At 41.2% G+C, this 19,461-nt stretch overlaps 1 protein-coding gene across 1 annotated transcript in view; it reads right to left on the bottom strand.

Annotated features, from left to right (window-relative positions):
* The window catches only part of APOO (apolipoprotein O), a 128,048-nt gene that overhangs the window by 92,333 nt on the left and 16,254 nt on the right, over window positions 1-19,461 (bottom strand). The window lies entirely within an intron of this gene.

The following is a 19,461-nucleotide window of genomic DNA, read 5'->3' as shown; positions in this document are numbered from 1 at the left end:
AATTATTAATATGTGAATGCACAGCACCAAAAGCATCTTGAAATAAACATTGTTCAACAAAACTGCAATTAGTTTAGCCAAAAATCAGCTTTTTGTAACTATTGGTTCCCTATGTGTTAGCAATAAATCATAAGTAAAAAAAAAACAAAAAAGCACAAAAAGTAAAAAAGCAAAAACAAAAAAATTGAGCCTCCCCTTCCCCACATATACAGGTATACTAGAGCTGCACGATTAATCAGTAAAGAAAAAAAAAAAATTGCGATCTCGATTCAACCTCTCGATATTAAAGTGGAGTTCCACTCAAAAGTGGAACCTCTGCTTATCCGTCTCCTCCTCCCCTCCGGTGCCACATTTGTCACCTTCCAGAGGGGAGGGGGAATGGGTACCTGTTTTTGGCAGGTACCGTTCCCCACTTCCGGAAGACGGGGACCAATAAGAAAGCGCAGCGTGCTTCGCACATGCGCAGTAGCGAACCTGCTGTGAAGCCGAAAGGCTTCACTGCCTGGTTTCCCTTACCAGGAATGGCGAGGACTGCATCCAACAGCTGATCTGAAGATCGGCTGAGGTGTCGACATCATGGGCTACCTGGACAGGTAAGTATCCATATACTAAAAGTCAGCAGCTGCAGTATTTCCTTAACTACCATTTCCCCGATTCTATGTAAACAGTGCAGAGCCAGAACTGTTAAAAAAAACAAAAAACAAAAAATTTGCAAATGTTTATCAACGTTCCTCAGTGCAGAGAGATAGAGAAGAGATACAATGTATCTCTCAGTTCCTTTACATCAAAGGAATGAACTTTGGTCTGTAAATGAGGTCAGTTTAACCACTTAAATACTAAACCCTTTTCTGTCACTTGCTGCTTACAAGTTAAAATCAGTATTTTTTGCTAGAAAATTACTTAGAACCCCCAAATATTATACATTAATTTTTTAACAGAGACCCTAGAGAATAAAATGTCACACTATTTGCTTCTGTCTTTCTCCACTTTCAAACCCAATTTTTTTGAGAAAAAAAAAAAATAAATAAACTACAATGAATTAAAAAAACTAAACAAAGTTAGCCCAAACCAAATTTTCTCCTCCTTCCTCTGGGGCCCAAACCCCCTTAGATTTAAACTGTACACACTGATGCTTCCGGTGCCACAGGGGGTTTTGGCGTTTCTGGACTGTCAGAAATATTTTCTGGCAGCCCAGCTGGTCACGGCAGTTTGGTGGCTAGTGCCAGACGCGTCCAACCCCATAGCAGTTCTGGAGGCTGCGGTGGTTCATTCTGTGGAGGCCCTAACACATTTACCCCTTCGAGATCCCAAAGCTCCATGAGATTTGACCACCTCCGTGCACTCGACTCTGAAGGCCTGGAGGGAAGGACTGGGACTTTGAGAAGTTCCCAAGAAATGCAGTCTCCCCACATGCCCCCCGATGGAACAACCCTACCTGACCCCATCTTTACTCACTACCAGACCCCGAAATATGGGCCAAATGTGGTATTAAACGGTTATCTGACCTCACCACCGGCACGGCTATACACCCATTCAATCATCTAGCATCCCACAACAATGTGCCTCCTTCGCATTTATTTCGCTATATGCAACTGTCTCATGCATTTAAAGCCCAAATAATACCCAACGACACGCAAATAGTGCAATCCGATCTGGAGAGGGTCACAAGATATGAATGCACCTTAGAGATTCCTCTCCAGATCTGTCAAAGCTCTGTCAGCGATGGACACAGGACATCCCGGGACTAGACTCAGAGGATTGGGAGGACATGTGGGACTTCCCTTTCAAAATCCTGGTCTCACTTCAAGACCATCTCATACAAAACAAAATACTACACCAGGCATATATTAACCCTGATAGATTGCATAAAATGAGGACCTCCCTCGGAGTGTTGGAGATGTACTGGGGATCGGGGCAACTTTATACACATCTTCTGGCCCTGCCCAGCAATTAAAAACTACTGGTCACAAGTACTATCTGTAATACAAGAAGTGGGAATAGATATAGCCCCAACCCCGCAGATATGCCTTCTAGGCTTAGTAGAAGAATTACCCCCCAAGATAGCAGAGAGAACTCTGATAGGACTCCTGATTTTCTATGCCAGGAAAATGATCACTCTCTGCTGGAAAAAACGTGCCCCGCCGTCCATATTGCTATGGAAAAACACATGTCAATAAAGTACTACCACTTTATAAGGAAACCTACCAAGATAGAGGATGCCCCAAAAAATCCGATAGAGTGTGGGCCAAATGGCTAGCGGAAGCCTCCACGGCAACCGCAGACTGTTTGAGCATGTACATAATACCACTCTATGGGTGGATGTGATTTTGATACATTGGGTGACTTTTTTGTATTGTAACCTCTGATATGGGTTTATTTGATATCTATTATTGTCCCTTGGGTCTCGACTGAAAGATATGATCCTTAGATATTTCAATTGAGTAGGAGCCAATATAGCACTAGGTTGGTTGTTTGTTCTTTTCTTGTGGACGTGCTACAGCTGTATATCACCAATGATGGAAGCAGCCCAATTGCTGGCTGGCACTAACTCCTGCATGGGTCTAGTCCCTATGCTGTGGCAGGTTTACTGTGTGTCTGTTTGTATGACTTATACTCAATAAAAAGATTTTCAAAAAAAACAAAAAAAAAAAAAAACAATTAACTTAGCCCAATTTTTTTGTATAACGTGAAAGATGATGTTACGCCGCGAGAATCGTGATCTTTACTCTAAGCAAAAAAAAAAAAATCGTAATTCTCATTTTATCCAGTATCGTGCAGCTCTAAGGCATGCATACAAAAATGCAATCAGGATGCCTACATAAAAAAAAAAAAAAAAGGCAATTGTGCTACACGTTACATATCACCGCACACACGCAAGAGTGAGTTCAATAATTTTAGCACCAGAGGTCATGGGTAATGCTAAACTGATGACCTGTAGGGGCTTTTAAAGCATCACCTATGGAAAATATAGGGTACTGACGTTTTTTCGCTGTTTCACATCTATCTATTTACTTGGTGTAACTTCATCTTTTATATTTTACAAAAAAAAAAAAAGGGTAAACTATTGTGTTCGTGTGCCATAAAATTAAACTTAAGTGTTTTTTTACTGAAATTTTGCATTTTATAAACCATTGTGCTAATATCATTCGACATAAAAAATTGGAACTACCCCAAATTTATTCTCTAGGCGGTGTCTGTTTTCAGAAAATATATAATGGTTGAGGGTTTTAAGTAGACATCAGGACTAAAATTATTTTTTAATCATTTAAACCAAAAATTTGACTCAAGTGGTTAGGTGGATGTAAAGAACTGATGTAAAAACTCATGAATAACTGATCGTTTTTTTCTTTGAAAAAAACGGAACGAACTGATGAAACAAAACTGAAGCATGTCTGAAAGGGGCCAAATATGACTTCACACACAGCTGGGAACGTACTTCCCCCGTCTCTGTACGCTGATTGAGACTGGCTGCAGCTGTAAATGTCTGTACTCACTAGCAGCACCTGCTGTTTTTACAGCAAGGTTCTAGCTGAGAGACACGGTCAATCAAACCAGCTGTGTTGTGCAGAGGGCTTGGCGGATGAACGGACTACAGAAGATGCAGACATGGCATCCTGTATCTCCAATCAGGCACAAAGATGCAAACTGACCATGTCATTAAAAAAAAGTAAAGTACCACTCTAGGTCAGTTCACCCTCCTCTGCCACAAAAAAATAGGACGCCAGTCCAGCCCATAACTGAAGAGTATATGCAACGAATAAGTGGTTGATTGCATTCCGCTAAAACAACCTTTAAACATCGTTCACACTGAACCCGACTGAAATCTTCACATGAAGTTGCACAATTTCAAAGTCACATGTCAGTGCGACATCTTTGCAACTTCATGCAGAGATTATGCAAGTCGCACCTGAACTTGCAAAAAGTAGTGCAGGAACTATTTTCAAAACCAGTGCTTCTCCGATGAAGTCGGATTTGCACCAATTTGACCGCTTCCATTGCGTACAATAGGGTGCGGCTTGTCATGCGATTCAAAACTACTGGTGTGGGGGGACCGATTCATACATGTCCATACAAGCAGAGCAATACAGCGGGAGAAAGGAGACTGCTAAAGCGTTTCAGGCTCAATGGTGCTTAATCATAGCATACCCATCATGCTCCTCACCATCATGCCTTATAAATGTGTTCAATTAATCACTATACTAATTTGCACAGCTAAAGCCTACTGATGGATAATTCAGTCTCAATGCCTACTACTTCAAAGCATTTTAACCACTTCAGCCCCGGAAGATTTTAGCTGCTCAATGACCAGAGCACTTTTTGCGATATGGCACTGCGTCGCTTTAACTGACAATTGCACTGTCGTGCGACACTGTATCCAAACTAAATTAACGTCTTTTTTCCCATAAATAGAGCTTTCTTTGGTGGTATTTGATCATCTCTGCGGTTTTTATTTTTTGCGCTATAAAACAAGAAAAGAGCGACAATTAAAAAACAAAAGAAAAAAAAAACAAACAAACAAAAAAAAAAAACAATATCTTGTACCTTTTGATATAATAAATATCCCCAATTTTTTTTTTAAAAAGCTAATTTTTTTCTCAGTTTAGGCCGATATTTATTCATCTACATATTTTTGGTAATAAAAGTCACAATAAGTGTATATTGATTGGTTTGCGCAAAAGTTATAGCGTCTACAAAATAAGGGTTAGATTTAAGGCATTATTAGTATTATTTTTTCTTTTACTAGTAATGGCAGCGTTTTTTTTTATCGTGACTGCGACATTATGGCGGACACATGGGACACTTGACACATTTTTGGGGCAATTGACAATTACACAGCTATAAAAATGCACTGATTACTGTATAAATGTCACTGGCAGGGAAGGGGTTAACACTAGGGGGTGATCAAGGGGTTAACTGTGTTCCCTATGTGTGCGTTTTAACTGTAGCGGGAGGGGACTGACTATAGGAGATGACAGATCGTGGTTCCTAGCTATTTGGAACTCACGATCTGCATCTCCTCTCAGAACAGAACAGGGATGTGTATGTTTACACACACACATCCCTGTTCTGCCTCTCGTGCCTGCGATCGCTTATGGCCGGGGGTCATCCTCACCCCCGCAGTGCAACAGTCTCGTGCCTGCTATCCCGATTAAAGGAGCAAACGTACAGCTACGACGGCTCACGGGATCGTGCCAATCTGCCACAGTATAAAGATGGTGGATGGTCGGCAAGTGGTTAAAGTATAACTAAAAAGACAAACCTTTTTTTTTTTGTTATAGAATGGAGGGGGATTAGAACACCTGTCAGTTTTTATTGCTGTCTGTGCCCCTGTTAGGGAGATTCACCCTCTCTATTTGTCCTGTTTACCATAGCATTGAAAGTGAAAGTAACAGGAAACCTCAAATTTTGAGTTGTCCCCCAAAAAGTAATAAAGGGGAACTCTTCCAATGAGGATACTAGTTCTGGTAACCTGGGGGTCCCCAAGGAATTCACTTAGGAAGTGCGAGAAAATCCCTGCAAATTGTTTGGCTATGGGACAGGAATTGAAGGTAAATCTCTGCAATGGGACACAGATGGTGAAAAAAAAAAAAATCTGACCCTCCCTTGCGCTATCCAAAATAAGAAAAAAAAAAAAAAATTTCCTATAGGTCTACTTTAAAGAAACATAAAAAACACACAATATAGAAAAGCCGCTCCAAGCCCACAAAATCAATCTCCAAGGTTTACACTCTGTATTCATGTGCTGTTAGAAATAGAGCACATCTCACTCCAAAATAAAATATAGCAAACAATAGACATGTGCACAGCCAAAAAAATTCGTTCATTTTCGTTTTCGTTTCATTAGTTTATTATTTTTTTCGTTTTTCGGGTCATTCGTTATGATTGCGATTCGTAAATTCGTTCATTCGTAAATTCGTAAATGCGTTCATTCGTACATTCGTACATTCGTAATTCGAACATTCGTAATTCGAACATTCGTTCATTCGTACATTTGTACATTCGTAAATTCGTACATTCGTAAATTAGAAAATTCGGAAATTTGTAAATTCGAAGTTTGAAAAACCAAAAACCCCGAAAATTCAAAAATCTGAAATAGTAACTAACTATTAAATTATAGGTATTGTAATTTCCTTTCAAACTTGACTGTCAGTGAACGTAACAAATACAAATTTATCCGAAGTTACGAATTATCCAAAATGAAGGCTGCATTTAAACAAATGGAACGGAACAAATTAATAATAAATAATAATAATAAAACGTTGTTATTATTATTATTGTTATTTATTATTATTAATTCATTACGTTCCATTCCGTTTTTTCGGATCATTCATAACTTCGGATAAATTTGTATGTGTTACGTTCACTAACAGCCAAATTTAAAAGGAAATTACAATACCTATAAATCCAAAGTTACTAGTAATTACTAATAGTTAAGTTATTATTAGTTAACTATTATTTCAGATTTCCGAATTTTCGAATTTACAAATTTACGAATTCACTAATTTACTAATGTACGAATGCACGAATGTACGAATGTACGAATGTAAATTGCGAATGTACGAATGTAAATTACGAATGTAAATTACGAATGTTCGAATGCCCGAATTTACGAATGTCCAATTTTATCAAATTTACGAATATTCGGAAAAAATTAGTTAAACGGGTTTTCGTTAATTCTGATATTCCCGAATTAACGAATTTGTCGAAATTCGTTAAAAAACGAATTCGTAACGAAACGAATTGCACATGCCTAGCAAACAACTCATAGTGCACACTGTATTCAACTCCCGTGTGAAGTAAATGGACAAGCTTCAGCTCAAATCCCTGCTCAAATTGTAGAGGACCCCAATGATTAAGCCCATTGTGGGTGAAACATGTGAGAGGGACGTGACTGATGGACAGGGATTTGAGCTGAAGCCTGTCTTTCATTTACTTCGCACCACTGTTGAATACAATGTGCTGCGAAAAATGTGTGCTATAAAGAAAAACATTGATAAGGACTTTACAAAAAAAATACAAATGCATCTCCAGAGAATGAGTAAACAGTTAAGTCTTTAGCCTCTTCCAGTCTAATGAGGACCTCTAAGGCCAAAGATAGCTGACATCCTTCAATATGTAGTGGGTTATGAGGCATAGTGGGTGCAAAGATGGTGAAAGTCATCGGGTGCCAGACACTTCTTGGATGTAAAAGAGGTTTTATTTCTCTTAACAGACCATTTTGTATTTTTGGGGGAAAGAGGGTTAGGGCCAGGACACCCTTAAGTAGTTGTAGATTCAATTGGCAGACTCCGTGACTTCAATCAGCCGTGCAGGGAAAGGCCCCAGCAAGGCGCCACATCTGCACATGCAGGAATGCTGTCTCCTATGGCAACAGTTCATAACTTAAACCTAACAGTTCCTTCAGCTTCACTACAACTGCTCCTTGTAGTTCTTCAACACTGAGCTCCCGGTCTCTCACTAGACCCACTGATTCGCTGACTCTGAATCCCTTGAGCACTTCCAATCTTTGCGGTGGTATCTCCCTCAAGCGTCACCCACGCTTCCCAGCTGGGTCCCTAGCTTGGCACTCCATATACTTCTCAAGCTTCACCCCTGCTGACCGGCTCGGTCCCTGGCTTGACACACAAGGCTGCTCTGCAAGCGCCACCTCCGCTGGTTGGAACCCTGACTTGTTCACCGCCTAAAGTTTCCTGATTCTTCACTGTGCCCGTTTGGTGAGAATACTGCTCCGGTACTTGCTTCAGTTACTTACTGTGGTCCCTGTTATAGATGGTTGGTCCCTTAGTGGCGACAGCTCCCCTTCTACTTCCGACCACAACAGGTTCTCCGGCCGGCAGAACCGTCACTTTTGGTTGGATTGCAAGCCGCAGTCCCAACCCTGCACTACCCTCTTACTTCTGGATAGGCCCTCACACAGCCTGGCAGCCAGATGCCCCCGGGATAGGCCCAATCTCCGGCCTAGCAGCCCGGGGCGTACAACACTATCAATCAACCAGGGTAACTACTCCTGGCAAATACATTTGTGAGGAGCTCCCTGCCTAAGCTACAGGGTGGTACATCTATATAGTAGCATAGGTTCCAAAGAACTTAATATACCATGCAAGGACAAATTTATACCTCAAAATGTCACACACTGCAAAATAAAAATGTAAATGGGAAACCCCAAAAGTAAATGTGAGTGCATCAGGAGGGAGGCACACCTAATCCTTCATAAAAATGGTTCACATCTCATTTAAAATTCAAAACATCCTGGTTTGCAAATAAAAAATCCGGTATACCTCCTTTCCTGGTGCATTATGGCAGAATACAATGGGTTGTGACTCCGCCCCCACAACCTGATAGGACTGGTTAACTATGAATCAAAGACAGACCCGGCTCACAGCATTCTCCTTTTTTTCCCTCACCTAATCAGGACTGGAATCGCGAGGTATCCCTTAGAGTTTGTCGCCCCCAGCCAGGTTAAGCCTCTCCTGGGTCGAAATCCTTCCTCTACAGTCTCTAAATGAGCTATATGGTTGGAGCCCCATTCTGGTGGTGCAGGCTTCTCAAGAAAGCTTTAAACAAGCTTTAAAGTAAGTGACAGTGTTTCCCTTTGTTTTCCATATGCTTTTTACTTCTTTTCTCTGTGTTATGGGCGTTTGCCATTTCCAAGATGGTGGCAGCAGTGCAAGTACACTCTGAGCATGAGAGACAGGAAGTGATGCAGCCTCTGTGACCAGTTTCCTGGCTGGGGCTTTTTCAGGATGGCGATCTGAGCATGCTCAGGCACTGATATCATCACAAATGACTTTTTCAGTTTGGAAGAAGGGGGTGCAAGCTTTATGCTTGCGACACGCTTTAATAATTCCCCACATTGCATCTTTTCCTCCTAGTCAGGGGAGAATTATGTAAAAAAAAAAAAAAAAAAAAGATAAAATGGCTCGATCTAGGTAAGTGTCAGCGTCAAAGTTCACAGACAGGGTAAAGGGTCACTCTTGTGTGTTTAGATGGGATAAAAAAAAATCTACAATGCATACTATTGTTTCTTGGCCTTACGACGAGTACAAACAACTACACTTATGTGATATTGCGCAAACATAAGGAGTAGGAGAATTTATTTTTAGGTTTTTTTATTTGGCTGGTTGGCCTTAGTAATGGCAAGAAATTTAAAGCAAAATTTAAAAAAAAATATTTACAATTTTGGCACACTTTTCATTTGATAATAAAAGAAAAATCAAGAAACATCCATTACTATTCATTAACAAGTGAAGACCCAATTGGTTCTGAAACAAACAAGGTACTATTCACCTGGATATACAAAGTAGTTGATATGTCCAGTTTTCTAACATATGCCAAAGTTGGAAAACTGTATTCAGTTGTTAAGATCTGTTTTACCTTCAGGCATCAAAGGGTAAAAAATAGCCATGCAGACTTTTTTCATGTGACTGTGTACTTGACACATGTTACCTTGTCCCATAACGCACCGCAACAATCTGTTTAGGTGTGAATAAGTCCTAACTGTACATGTGCTAAAACTGAATAAATCAAGTCAGGGAATAAAGCAGTAATTTGTTGTTGTACATGATGACTGTTCATTTGAAAGTTCCATCCCTCAAATTTAGCCAAACCTGTTGAGCAGACTCTCCATCTGTGGCCAGACAAGGATCTTAACACCATCACAAAGCATAAAGCAGGCTTCCTCAACCATTCTACCTAAGAGGAACCCATGAAATATTTTTTTAGGTGTCAGAACCCCAGCTAAAAACACATTTATTGGAGGTTAGTGTGAAGAAGTGCTCCCCCTACATTAGTGGTCAGAATGCCACCCTTACAAACAACTAAAGGGATGGATTGGTGTCATGCTGTTGGCTCTGCCAAACGGTATTAGCTCCAGAACTATGCAAGCACCAGATAGAAGTTCAATCAGCAACAGCTCAAGGAAACCCTATGAACTTCTGGAGGAAACCTAACGTTCATTGGAATCCTGGTTAAGAATTGCTGACCTAAAACCAGGCGTCAGACGGTTAACACTGAACAGGAGCTATTATCAGCATACACAAAGAAAAAGTATGTTTGGCAAAATTAACAATACTCATCATTTCAATGCTATATACAGTATGTCACCTCTAATTCTGGAGCATTTTTTTTTTTAGTCCAAACTGGAACTTTCTGGAGAAAAGAAGAAATGTTTTGTTTTGAGAAAGTAGCAGTCAAAAAAATATATTTGTTTCAAAGCAAACTGCTGGATATCTCAGTGCGGGGGGGAGCAGTGCCCAGGAATCCATTCCTCTGCTTAAAGTTGTAGAGAATATCTCACCGCTCAGGTAATGAAAACACTCTGGATTATTGAATAAGACCAAATAAAACGAAAAAAATATTATGTTATAGTATATGTAGCCCAGTGGTAGTGCCAAAACAGTGTGTTTATTCCACGCCAGAAATACTTTTCAGGGCTTTTCCTGCCCACTTTTATTTAAAAGAATGTCAAAAGTTCATACAGGCATCTCTTCTCACCATCAATGCAAAAAACATAACATTCAGCCTCCTGGCTCTTCTTGGCAGCTTTACTGCACCGAGTAGTACCTCTTGACCAAACACCTTTTGGTCCTCCTGACCATCAAACACGTCTCAGTGTTTGTGCACAGACGCTGCACCTCAGCTTTACGTTTTTCCTTGCAGCTTCCCAACTGCTCTGTCTCTCATGGACTCTCCCTCAGGCTCTGGCCTTGGTCTGTCCTGACCTGGACAGAATGGTGCACACTAGCACCTCTGACTGCTCCTCCCTTCACACACTGATCCCTCGGGAGGGTGGGGCCCTGAGCTCTAACTCTGGTTCTCATATGAAGCCAGCACACACCTGTGCTATTAGTGTGCTTGCTTCTTACAAAATCTGGCGTAAACCATCATTTTAAACACTGGCTCGGGTTTGCTCTGCCAAAATATATATGATATATATGATATATATATATATATATATATATATATATATATATATATATATACACATATACACACACACACACACACACCAGTGTTTCTCAACTCCTGTCCTCAGGACTAACAGGCCAGGTTTGCAAGATAACTGAAATACATCACAGGAGGTATAAATTTGCTGCTCAGTAATTGCAGTATTCTATTCCGCATCTCCCAAAGGTAATACTTAAAATCTGGCCTGCTAGTGGGCCCTGAGGACAGGAGTTGAGAACCACCGATATACATGTAGCACGAACCCCCGAAGGAGCTGCTGATTTATTGGGCCTGTACTCTGCTTTATACCCCTTTGAATATCTCAGTCCCCCTGACACAACTGTGGTGTAATAGTGTGCAGTTAGAACGAAACCACAAAGGAAAGTCCACAATACTCAATATAATATACCTATTAGTAGTTACCTTACCCTCCTCTTGGCTGGTGATGAAGAGGAAAACAACACTCACACAGTTGTACTTGAATAATAACTGTATTTACTGTAGTTGTATTCGAAGTGTTAAACTACAATGGTTGTACTGTCAGACCAACATAGTCTGATAGACAACTAAAATTTATATTACAAAGGTACAAAATGTCTGGAATAATATATGAGTGGTATAACAAAGTAAATAGGATACCGTCAGAGTGAGTGTATCTCACTCTAAGCACTGTCATATTTTCTGCGTGCTTAAGGCTGTACTAAATCAAATGTTGACCTGATTAAGTACAATACAACACTAAGGAGCTCCCTCCTGTAATATCCCTGATATAATAAAATAACCCAAGGCCTTATGTGTTACTGAACAGTCCTTCTTTATCTTCTTTTCTTCTGCTAGCAACAAGGTAATTTTGTAATCCAAGGGTTAATGATTCCTTATCAAAGTATGCTGAAACGATGAAAGCCAGGCTCTGGTGTCGTGGCACTTTAACTAACTTTGATGCCAAGGACTCAGTACTAATTCCTCTTCAATCTGCTTGTGGGAATATGGGTCCCAGCAACTCTGTCTTGTCTACACATATGTATAAAAGTGCATCAAGGAACTTGTGGGCAACAGCCCTCTCACCCAACCAGGACAGTGTTGTCAGAAGACTCCGTTCTGATCTGCAGGGTTCTGTCTCCAGCTGTCACTGCTGCGATGCTCCGCTCCTCTCCACAATACGCTCCGGAACTCCCAGATGACTACGACAGGCTCCTTCCCAGTCTTGCCCTGTCGTCAGTCCAGCTCTGTGGGATGTCACAATAACGCTGCTCGGATCGCTGTTCCGTGGAGGTAGGCCGTGCTGTGCTGGAGACCTCACACAGATCCTCCCAGGCTGGCCATGCATGTCCAAGACACCTAAGATGGTCGCTCCAAGCCCTTTTATAATCTTCCCACAATGCAGTTCTGTTCCCTGAGGTTCATGGGAGTCACTGAGCATTGTGGGTGGGTTAAGTTAATGTCCAGATATAAACAAACAAAAGACTTCCAGGTCAACTTGAATAATCATAATAGAAATAAAACAAAGATTCAGTCCTTGTATATTTTGGCCGCTAGTTGGTGCCAGAGGATAAGATATAACATAACATAACATTATTAGGCATTATTAAGCAAATAAGTGACCGCTACATACAGTATTTGTAAATGGGGAGAATATTTGTCTAAAACACATAGATTTTTCCTGCCTTCTGCTGTTGGTTGTGCCTTGCTGATATGTTATATCAATGGAAGTCAGCTAGACAAGCTCGGTCTTATAGAAAACAATAGACAAAACCTGAATAAATGCACACATACGCACTCTAAACTCTCTCCCATAAACCATGTACACACAAATTTCATCCCACCCAGGTAGGAAATCATCCAGGTTTCCATAAACTGGATACTATTAATTTGCACAGCTCAGGCCTAAAGTGACACTAAACGATATCCTTATTCTCCAAAAATAATCCATATACGTCCACTATTTAACCACTTCTCACACAATAGGATGTACCCGTAAGTCCTCAGGTTTAAGTGATTATACCATGATCATGGCTGCAGCTGGCTTCATATTTTTTTTTTTTACTGGTTGTTACCAGCTAGTAAAGCAGCCGATCAAACTGATCTAACAGACCCCGAATTTCTCTAGAGAGAGTACCTGTCACTGCCCATGCTATCACAAGGGATGTTGTTCAGCGCTTGTAATAGCAATAAAGTTAATAATAAAATTAAAGAGTCAGTGTAAAAAAAATGTAAATAAAAGAAAATGATAAAAAAAAATATATATATATTAAAGCGCCCCCATCCCCTTGCTCATGATTGCACCACACATGTATCGCCACAAACGTCAGAGTGAGAGCAAGAATTCTAGCATTAAACCTCCTGTTTAAAGGGGTTGTAAACCCTCGTTTTTAAAGATAAAAATAACAAACATATCTATACTTACCCCAATCTTCTTCTGGGGGTGCCCCACCGGTGCTCCAGGCCCCTCTTCTTCATCAGGTGGAAAGCTGCTTTCCATAGGGGCTCCCGAGTCCCGCTGCTACGTCCATTGACACAGACAGTGGGACTTGGCCCCGCCCCCTGCTCCTGTGTCACTGGATTTGATTGACAGCAGTGGGAGTCAATGGCTCCTGCTGCTATCAATCTGTCCAATGAGGAGAGAGACAGTGGTTGGAGCTGCTGCGCTTGTGCACATCGCTGGATCGGATTAGGCTCAGGTAAGAAAAAGAATGCATAAATGTGGAAAACCTTAAGGCTTTACAAGCACTTTAACTAGTTTTATTCTCCAGGGTCTTTGCTTTCAGAAAAAAATATAATGCTTGGGGATTCTAAGTGATTTTTAGTTTTCTAGAAATAGCTTGGGCAGCAATTGGCAAATGGTCCTGTAATTGATTTATCATGATGTACTTTCTTAGGGCCAGTGCACACCACCATTTCTGCATTCCAGGACCATTTCTGCGTGAGCACTTACACACATTTTTGATGCGTTCCTGTTCATTTTAATGATTTCCGGTGCATTTTTCCCCCTTTTTTTCCTCACAGTTCAGGACATGTGCTTTCCGGTGTGTTTTTCTGGCACGTTTACATGCATTCTGGAGAGTTTTCCCATGTTCCATACAAAAAAAATACAGCATGTTCTATTATTGTTGACTGTACTGCACTGGTGCGAACTAGGGCTATTGGAAATATATGAAAAACGCTATGCATGGCATTTTTGATGCAGAATAAAAACTCACTGGACTGCATCTGGTGTGAACTAGCTGAATACATAAGAATACATACTTGAATAGATATATTTTTTTCAAAACAGAGTTTCGTGTCATTTTAACCACTTCAGTCACGGAAGGTTTTACCCACTTCCTGACCAGGCCATTTTTTGCGATACGGCACTGCGTCGCTTTAACTGACAATTGTGCGGTCATGCGACGCTGTACCTGAATAAAATTTATGTCCTTTTTTCCCCACAAATAGAGCTTTCTTTTGATGGTATTTGATCACCTCGGCGACAGACAATTTTGAAAAAAAAAAAAACACTTTTTTTACTCTCTGCTATATATATGCTATAAAAAAAAAAAGTAAAAAGAAAAGAAAAATGTCTTCATCAATTTAGGCCAATATGTATTCTGATAAATATTTTTGGTAAAAAAAAATCCCAATAAGCGTATATTGATTGGTTTGCGCAAAAGTTATAGCATCTACAAACTATGGGATAGATTTAGGGACTTATTTATTTTTTACTGGTAATGGCGGTGATCTGCGATTTTTAGCAGGACTGCGACATTGCGGCGGACACATCTGACCCCAAGTGACACTTTTTGGGGACTAGTGACACTTTCTGGGGACCAGTGACATTATTACAATGATCAGTGCAAAAAAAATGCAAGCGATTTAAAGAGGTTGCAAACCTCAGGAAAAAAAAAAAAACAACAAAAAAAAAAAAAACAACAAAAACCCTGCAAGACAAATGCATAATGAACTAGTGTGCATCACTTACCATAGAACAAAGCTGTTGCAGCGGTCCGCGCACACTGCCGAGACGGCTGACATTTTACCCGGAGTTACTTCCGGGTTCATGGGCTCCGGCGCTGTGATTGTCCAGAGTCACAATAACTGCAAGCGCGGGAGAGCCGCCGGTCACGACATGTACTCGGAAGGAATGGGACACCCGTGGGTCATTCCTTCAGAACACATGCGCCAGTGATGTCGCATGCAATGTAAATATCTCCTAAACTGTACAGGTTTAGGAGATATTTTCACCACTTACAGGTAATCTTACCAATAGGTAAATGTCTGCAGAGGAAGTTTACTTCCTATTTAAGCTGCTGTGAACCACGTTACTGGAGGAGGAAGGAGCGGGGGAGTGGCTTGCCACTGTAGGCTTTTTGGTATGCTGCAAGGGCATTGAGCCACCCTAAGGCAGGAACATGTGTAAAGTCCTTTTAGCAGATGAAAACGCACAGAAAATCTATGAAGTGCTAAGCTCTGCCACACTAGAAGCTTTTTTAATTTTTGGGTTTGACAACGTTCTACAACGCTATCCAGGGGTTGGTCACTGGGTACGCTGGGTGACTTAGAAAATCTAGGCGTTAGACAAAATGCTCAGAAGCATTGCACAAAATGAATACTCTAAGACACCTTTCACACTGGGGCGGTTTGCGGGCGTTATTGCGCTAAAAATACCGCCTGCAAACCGACCCAAAACAGCCGCTGCTGTTTGTTCAGTGTGAAAGCCCGAGGGCTTTCACACTGAAGCGGTGCGCTGGCAGGAGAAGAAAAAAACTCCTGCAAGCCGCATCTTTGGAGCGGTGAAGGAGCGATGTATTCACCGCTCCTGCCCATTGAAATCAATGCGGCAGCGCGGCTATAACCGTGCTATGCGAGCGGATTAAACGCTTTTTCGGCTGCCAGGCCGCCGCAAAAACGACAGTAAAGCAGCACTAAAAATAGCGCTGTTTTACCGCCGATGCCCCCACCGCCCCAGTGTGAAAGGGGCCTAAGTCAAAATAATACTGTTACAGCTGGTATGTGCTACATCAAATTCTTAGATAGGACACAGGCAGTAGAATAAATCAACATGAATAAAAACATTCTGAATCTCAAGGTTACTGTCTAGCCACAAACTGTAAAATTGCTGGTATCATATTATGGGTATGCAATGTCTTTAAATACCTTACCGTCTGTGTCAGACAAGATTAGAGTAGACTAGTTTTATAGCCATGTATGAAGTTTGAATCTATCAATGCTTTTTATATTAGTGACTTCCTAAAACTACTTTTTACTTTATAAAACATTCTGCCAGCAGTTTTTCAGATGACCATGTCGGTGGATTACCTTTTGGCAAAAACACCAAAAACCGTGACCACATACTTTTGGGTTATTTGCTCTTTTATTAAAAACTAAGCTCAATTTCATAAAAAAAAATTGCCTATGCAGTCAAGGGGCTCCAGTCGGTAAATAAAAACGGAGTTCTGAGAAATGTTATTTAGAGCTGGTCATACGTGGCTCAATTTAAAAAAAAAAACAAAAAAAAAAAAAACACGGAGCCATTTTCCCATTCCACACATTCAGGCTTGGTTCACGCTACCACGACTTGGGATCCAACTCAAGTCTCCAAATGCACATGGTCTGTTTTCTGATCCATGCATATGCTCCTCAGGGGTGTGGAAAGTTTAAAAAAAAAAACACTTATCCAAGAGACTTGGCCCCGGTTCACAACTTGTCATACGACTTTGAACTTTCAGATTGCATGACAAATCATGCGTGAACCGTGCCCCATTAACTGCAATGTAAGCATTATAATTGCTCTGACTTAGAAAAGGGTTTTTAGCACTTCTTATGGTTCGACTTCAATACGACTTGCATTGACTTCTGTTAAAGAAGTCCTATGCAAGCGGTGATGAAGTCGCGCAGGGATGTCGGATTCAAAGTCGCGGCAGTGTGAACCCAAGCTAAATCGGGGTCCCAATCTACCTGTCCTGATTTAAAAAAAAAAATGTTTTCCAAGGATGGAAAAAGAAGGGTTGATGTTTTTTATTAGGCAGAGGTGCTTTTAGGAACGACTGGGACTTTGAAAAACGAAAGGGGTTTATGGCAACTTAAACTTTTAATGTTTTTTATTTTTTTCTCTAATATTTCAAGAACCCCCAACCATTATATATTTTAAAGCAGAGTTCACAAAGAAATGGAACTTCCGCTGATCTGGTTCCCCCCCCCCCCCCGTCACATTTGGCACCTTTCGGGGGGGGGGACGGACAGATACCTGTCTAATACCAGTATTTGCTCCCACTTCTGCCAAAAGAGCGCTGCAGAAGCTGCGGCAAACTACGCCATGTCCGGGCCACTCCTCCGACCCCCCCGCTGTCTTCTGGGAGACACACAGGTCCCAAAAGACAGCAGGGACCAGTCAGAATGCGCAGCGCGACTCGTGCTTCACTTCCCGATTCCCTTACTGAAGATGCCGGGACCTACACCCGGAGCCGAGGGACGATCAGCTTCGGGTGAGGACAATGCGGGCGCCCTGGACAGGTAAGTGTCCTTATTTTAAAAGTCAGCAGCTGAAGTATTTGTAGCTGCTGACTTAAAAAAACATTTTTGCAGGCGGAACTCCGCTTTAAAGCAGAGGCCCTAAAAAATAAATTGGTGGGTGTTGAATTTTTTTATGTCACACGGTAATTGCGCAGCAGTTTTTCAAATGCAATTTGTTTGAAAAAAATACACTTTTTAAATTTAAATGCAAAAAAACTAAATACATAACCCAATTTCTTGGTAAAACATAAAAAATTATGTTACACTGAATAAATAGATACCAAATAGGTCATGCTTTAAAATTGCACACGTCTGTGCAACGACAACAAACTATGTAAATTTTTACTATCCATAGGCAGCGCTTTAAAAGCCTTTACAGGTTACCACTTCAGATTTACACAGCAGGTCTGGTGCTAGAATTACTACCCATGATCTGAAGTTTGTGGTGATACCTCACACGTGTGGGACGATTGCTGGGGGACAAAGGTGCTTTAAAAAAAAGTTTTAATTACTATTATTATTTATTGAATTTTTTTACACTGTCCCTTTAATTTTTTTTTTTTATCACTTTTATTGCTGTCACAAAGGATGCAAACATCAAATGTGACAGCAACTGGCAGTGACATGTTCTCTTTATGGAGAGTTAAGACCCCAGATCCCTTCTCTGCCCTTAAAAGCACTTGATCACACCAAGATCGGTGTGATCAAATGCTTTCCATTTTTAAAAATGGCGCAGGGGAAACCGGAGGTGATGTATTCTCATGGCTTCCTGTTTCCTATATCCTAGAGGTGGACAGTTCTCGTCTTTGTCCACCTCTATGATCAGCTGGCGGAAGCCCCGGATGGTCGATCGGGTGTCTTGGTGTGAAGGGACAGCCCACGGAAGGCGGTGGGTGGGGGAATAGGGAGAGTCCCTTCCCGTCGCTTGTAAAAGCGATTCAGCGGCTGGTTAGCTGCTTGAATTGCTTTTACAAGAGAGCACACCGTTGGCTCTAACCCTTCTACTTGCCAGCAGCAGGGTTAAATGTAAAAAAACTTCTTGCCTGGCGACCTGAACTTTAAGTCCCAGGCATTGGGCGATAGAAACGGAAAATCCCTGCTCCTGCCTGCATGTCATATTCTGACATGCGACTGTGTCTGTGCAGCTACTGCGTGTGCATTCACTTATATAGGCTGCCTGCAGGCAGCCCTGAGGTGGATGCAGACATAACAAAAAGTGGCTCAGCATGGGGGACGGGTCTCAGCGCTCCCATCTGAATGAGCCCTACGCCCAACTGTTGTAGGACAGAAGTAAGGACCAGATCACAGAAACACAGCCTGGATGTGCTTCAGATGTGTTTCTGTTAGCTTAGCTCCGAGGAAGGGGGTTTGCCCCCGAAACGCATCAGCTATACCCTGTGATATGATCTTGCACATAAGTACACTGTGTGATTTTTATGGCTCAATTGAGAGTTGCCTTTTGTGAGCACCCACTTTTTATGATTTTATCATTCATTAAATTGTCATTGGTAATGCACTAGGTGTGCACGCCTTTCATTTTGTCTTTTCAGATACGCTTCTGCATGCGCATTTGTAAAGCTTTTTTTTTTTTTAATAAGATCTGGTGCATTTTGATGAGTTTTCAATTAGTTTCGGTGCAATTTTCTTTTCTAAAGTTTCCAGTTTATTTTTGCTGTAATGCGATCCAGTGTGTTTTGATACATTCCAGTGCAGTTCATTGCAGAAAAAAAATGCAGCATGTTCTGTTTTTGTTGACTGTTCTGGAACGCAATGCAATGGTGTGAACTTTGCCATTACAATTCTGAGAATCTGCTGTTCATGCGTTTTTGGTGAAAAAAAAAAAACAAAACACTGCGTGTGGTGTGAACCAGCCCTAAATACTACTGAAAAGAGTCAAGAGTATTTACATTCAGAGGAGACATAAGGCGGTTTTGTGATATCTTCCGTATGTAAAGACTATCTGGATGTAGTGTTTAGTACAAGTCTAATCCCTATAGTAAATAATGTTTTGTCTACAGACTATCCAAA

Source organism: Aquarana catesbeiana, linkage group LG02 (assembly GCF_042186555.1).
Source record: "Aquarana catesbeiana isolate 2022-GZ linkage group LG02, ASM4218655v1, whole genome shotgun sequence".
In the NCBI taxonomy this organism is placed as follows: domain Eukaryota; kingdom Metazoa; phylum Chordata; class Amphibia; order Anura; family Ranidae; genus Aquarana; species Aquarana catesbeiana.
The sequence above is the reverse complement of the archived record's forward strand: the minus strand, read 5'-3'. Positions and strand labels throughout refer to the sequence as shown.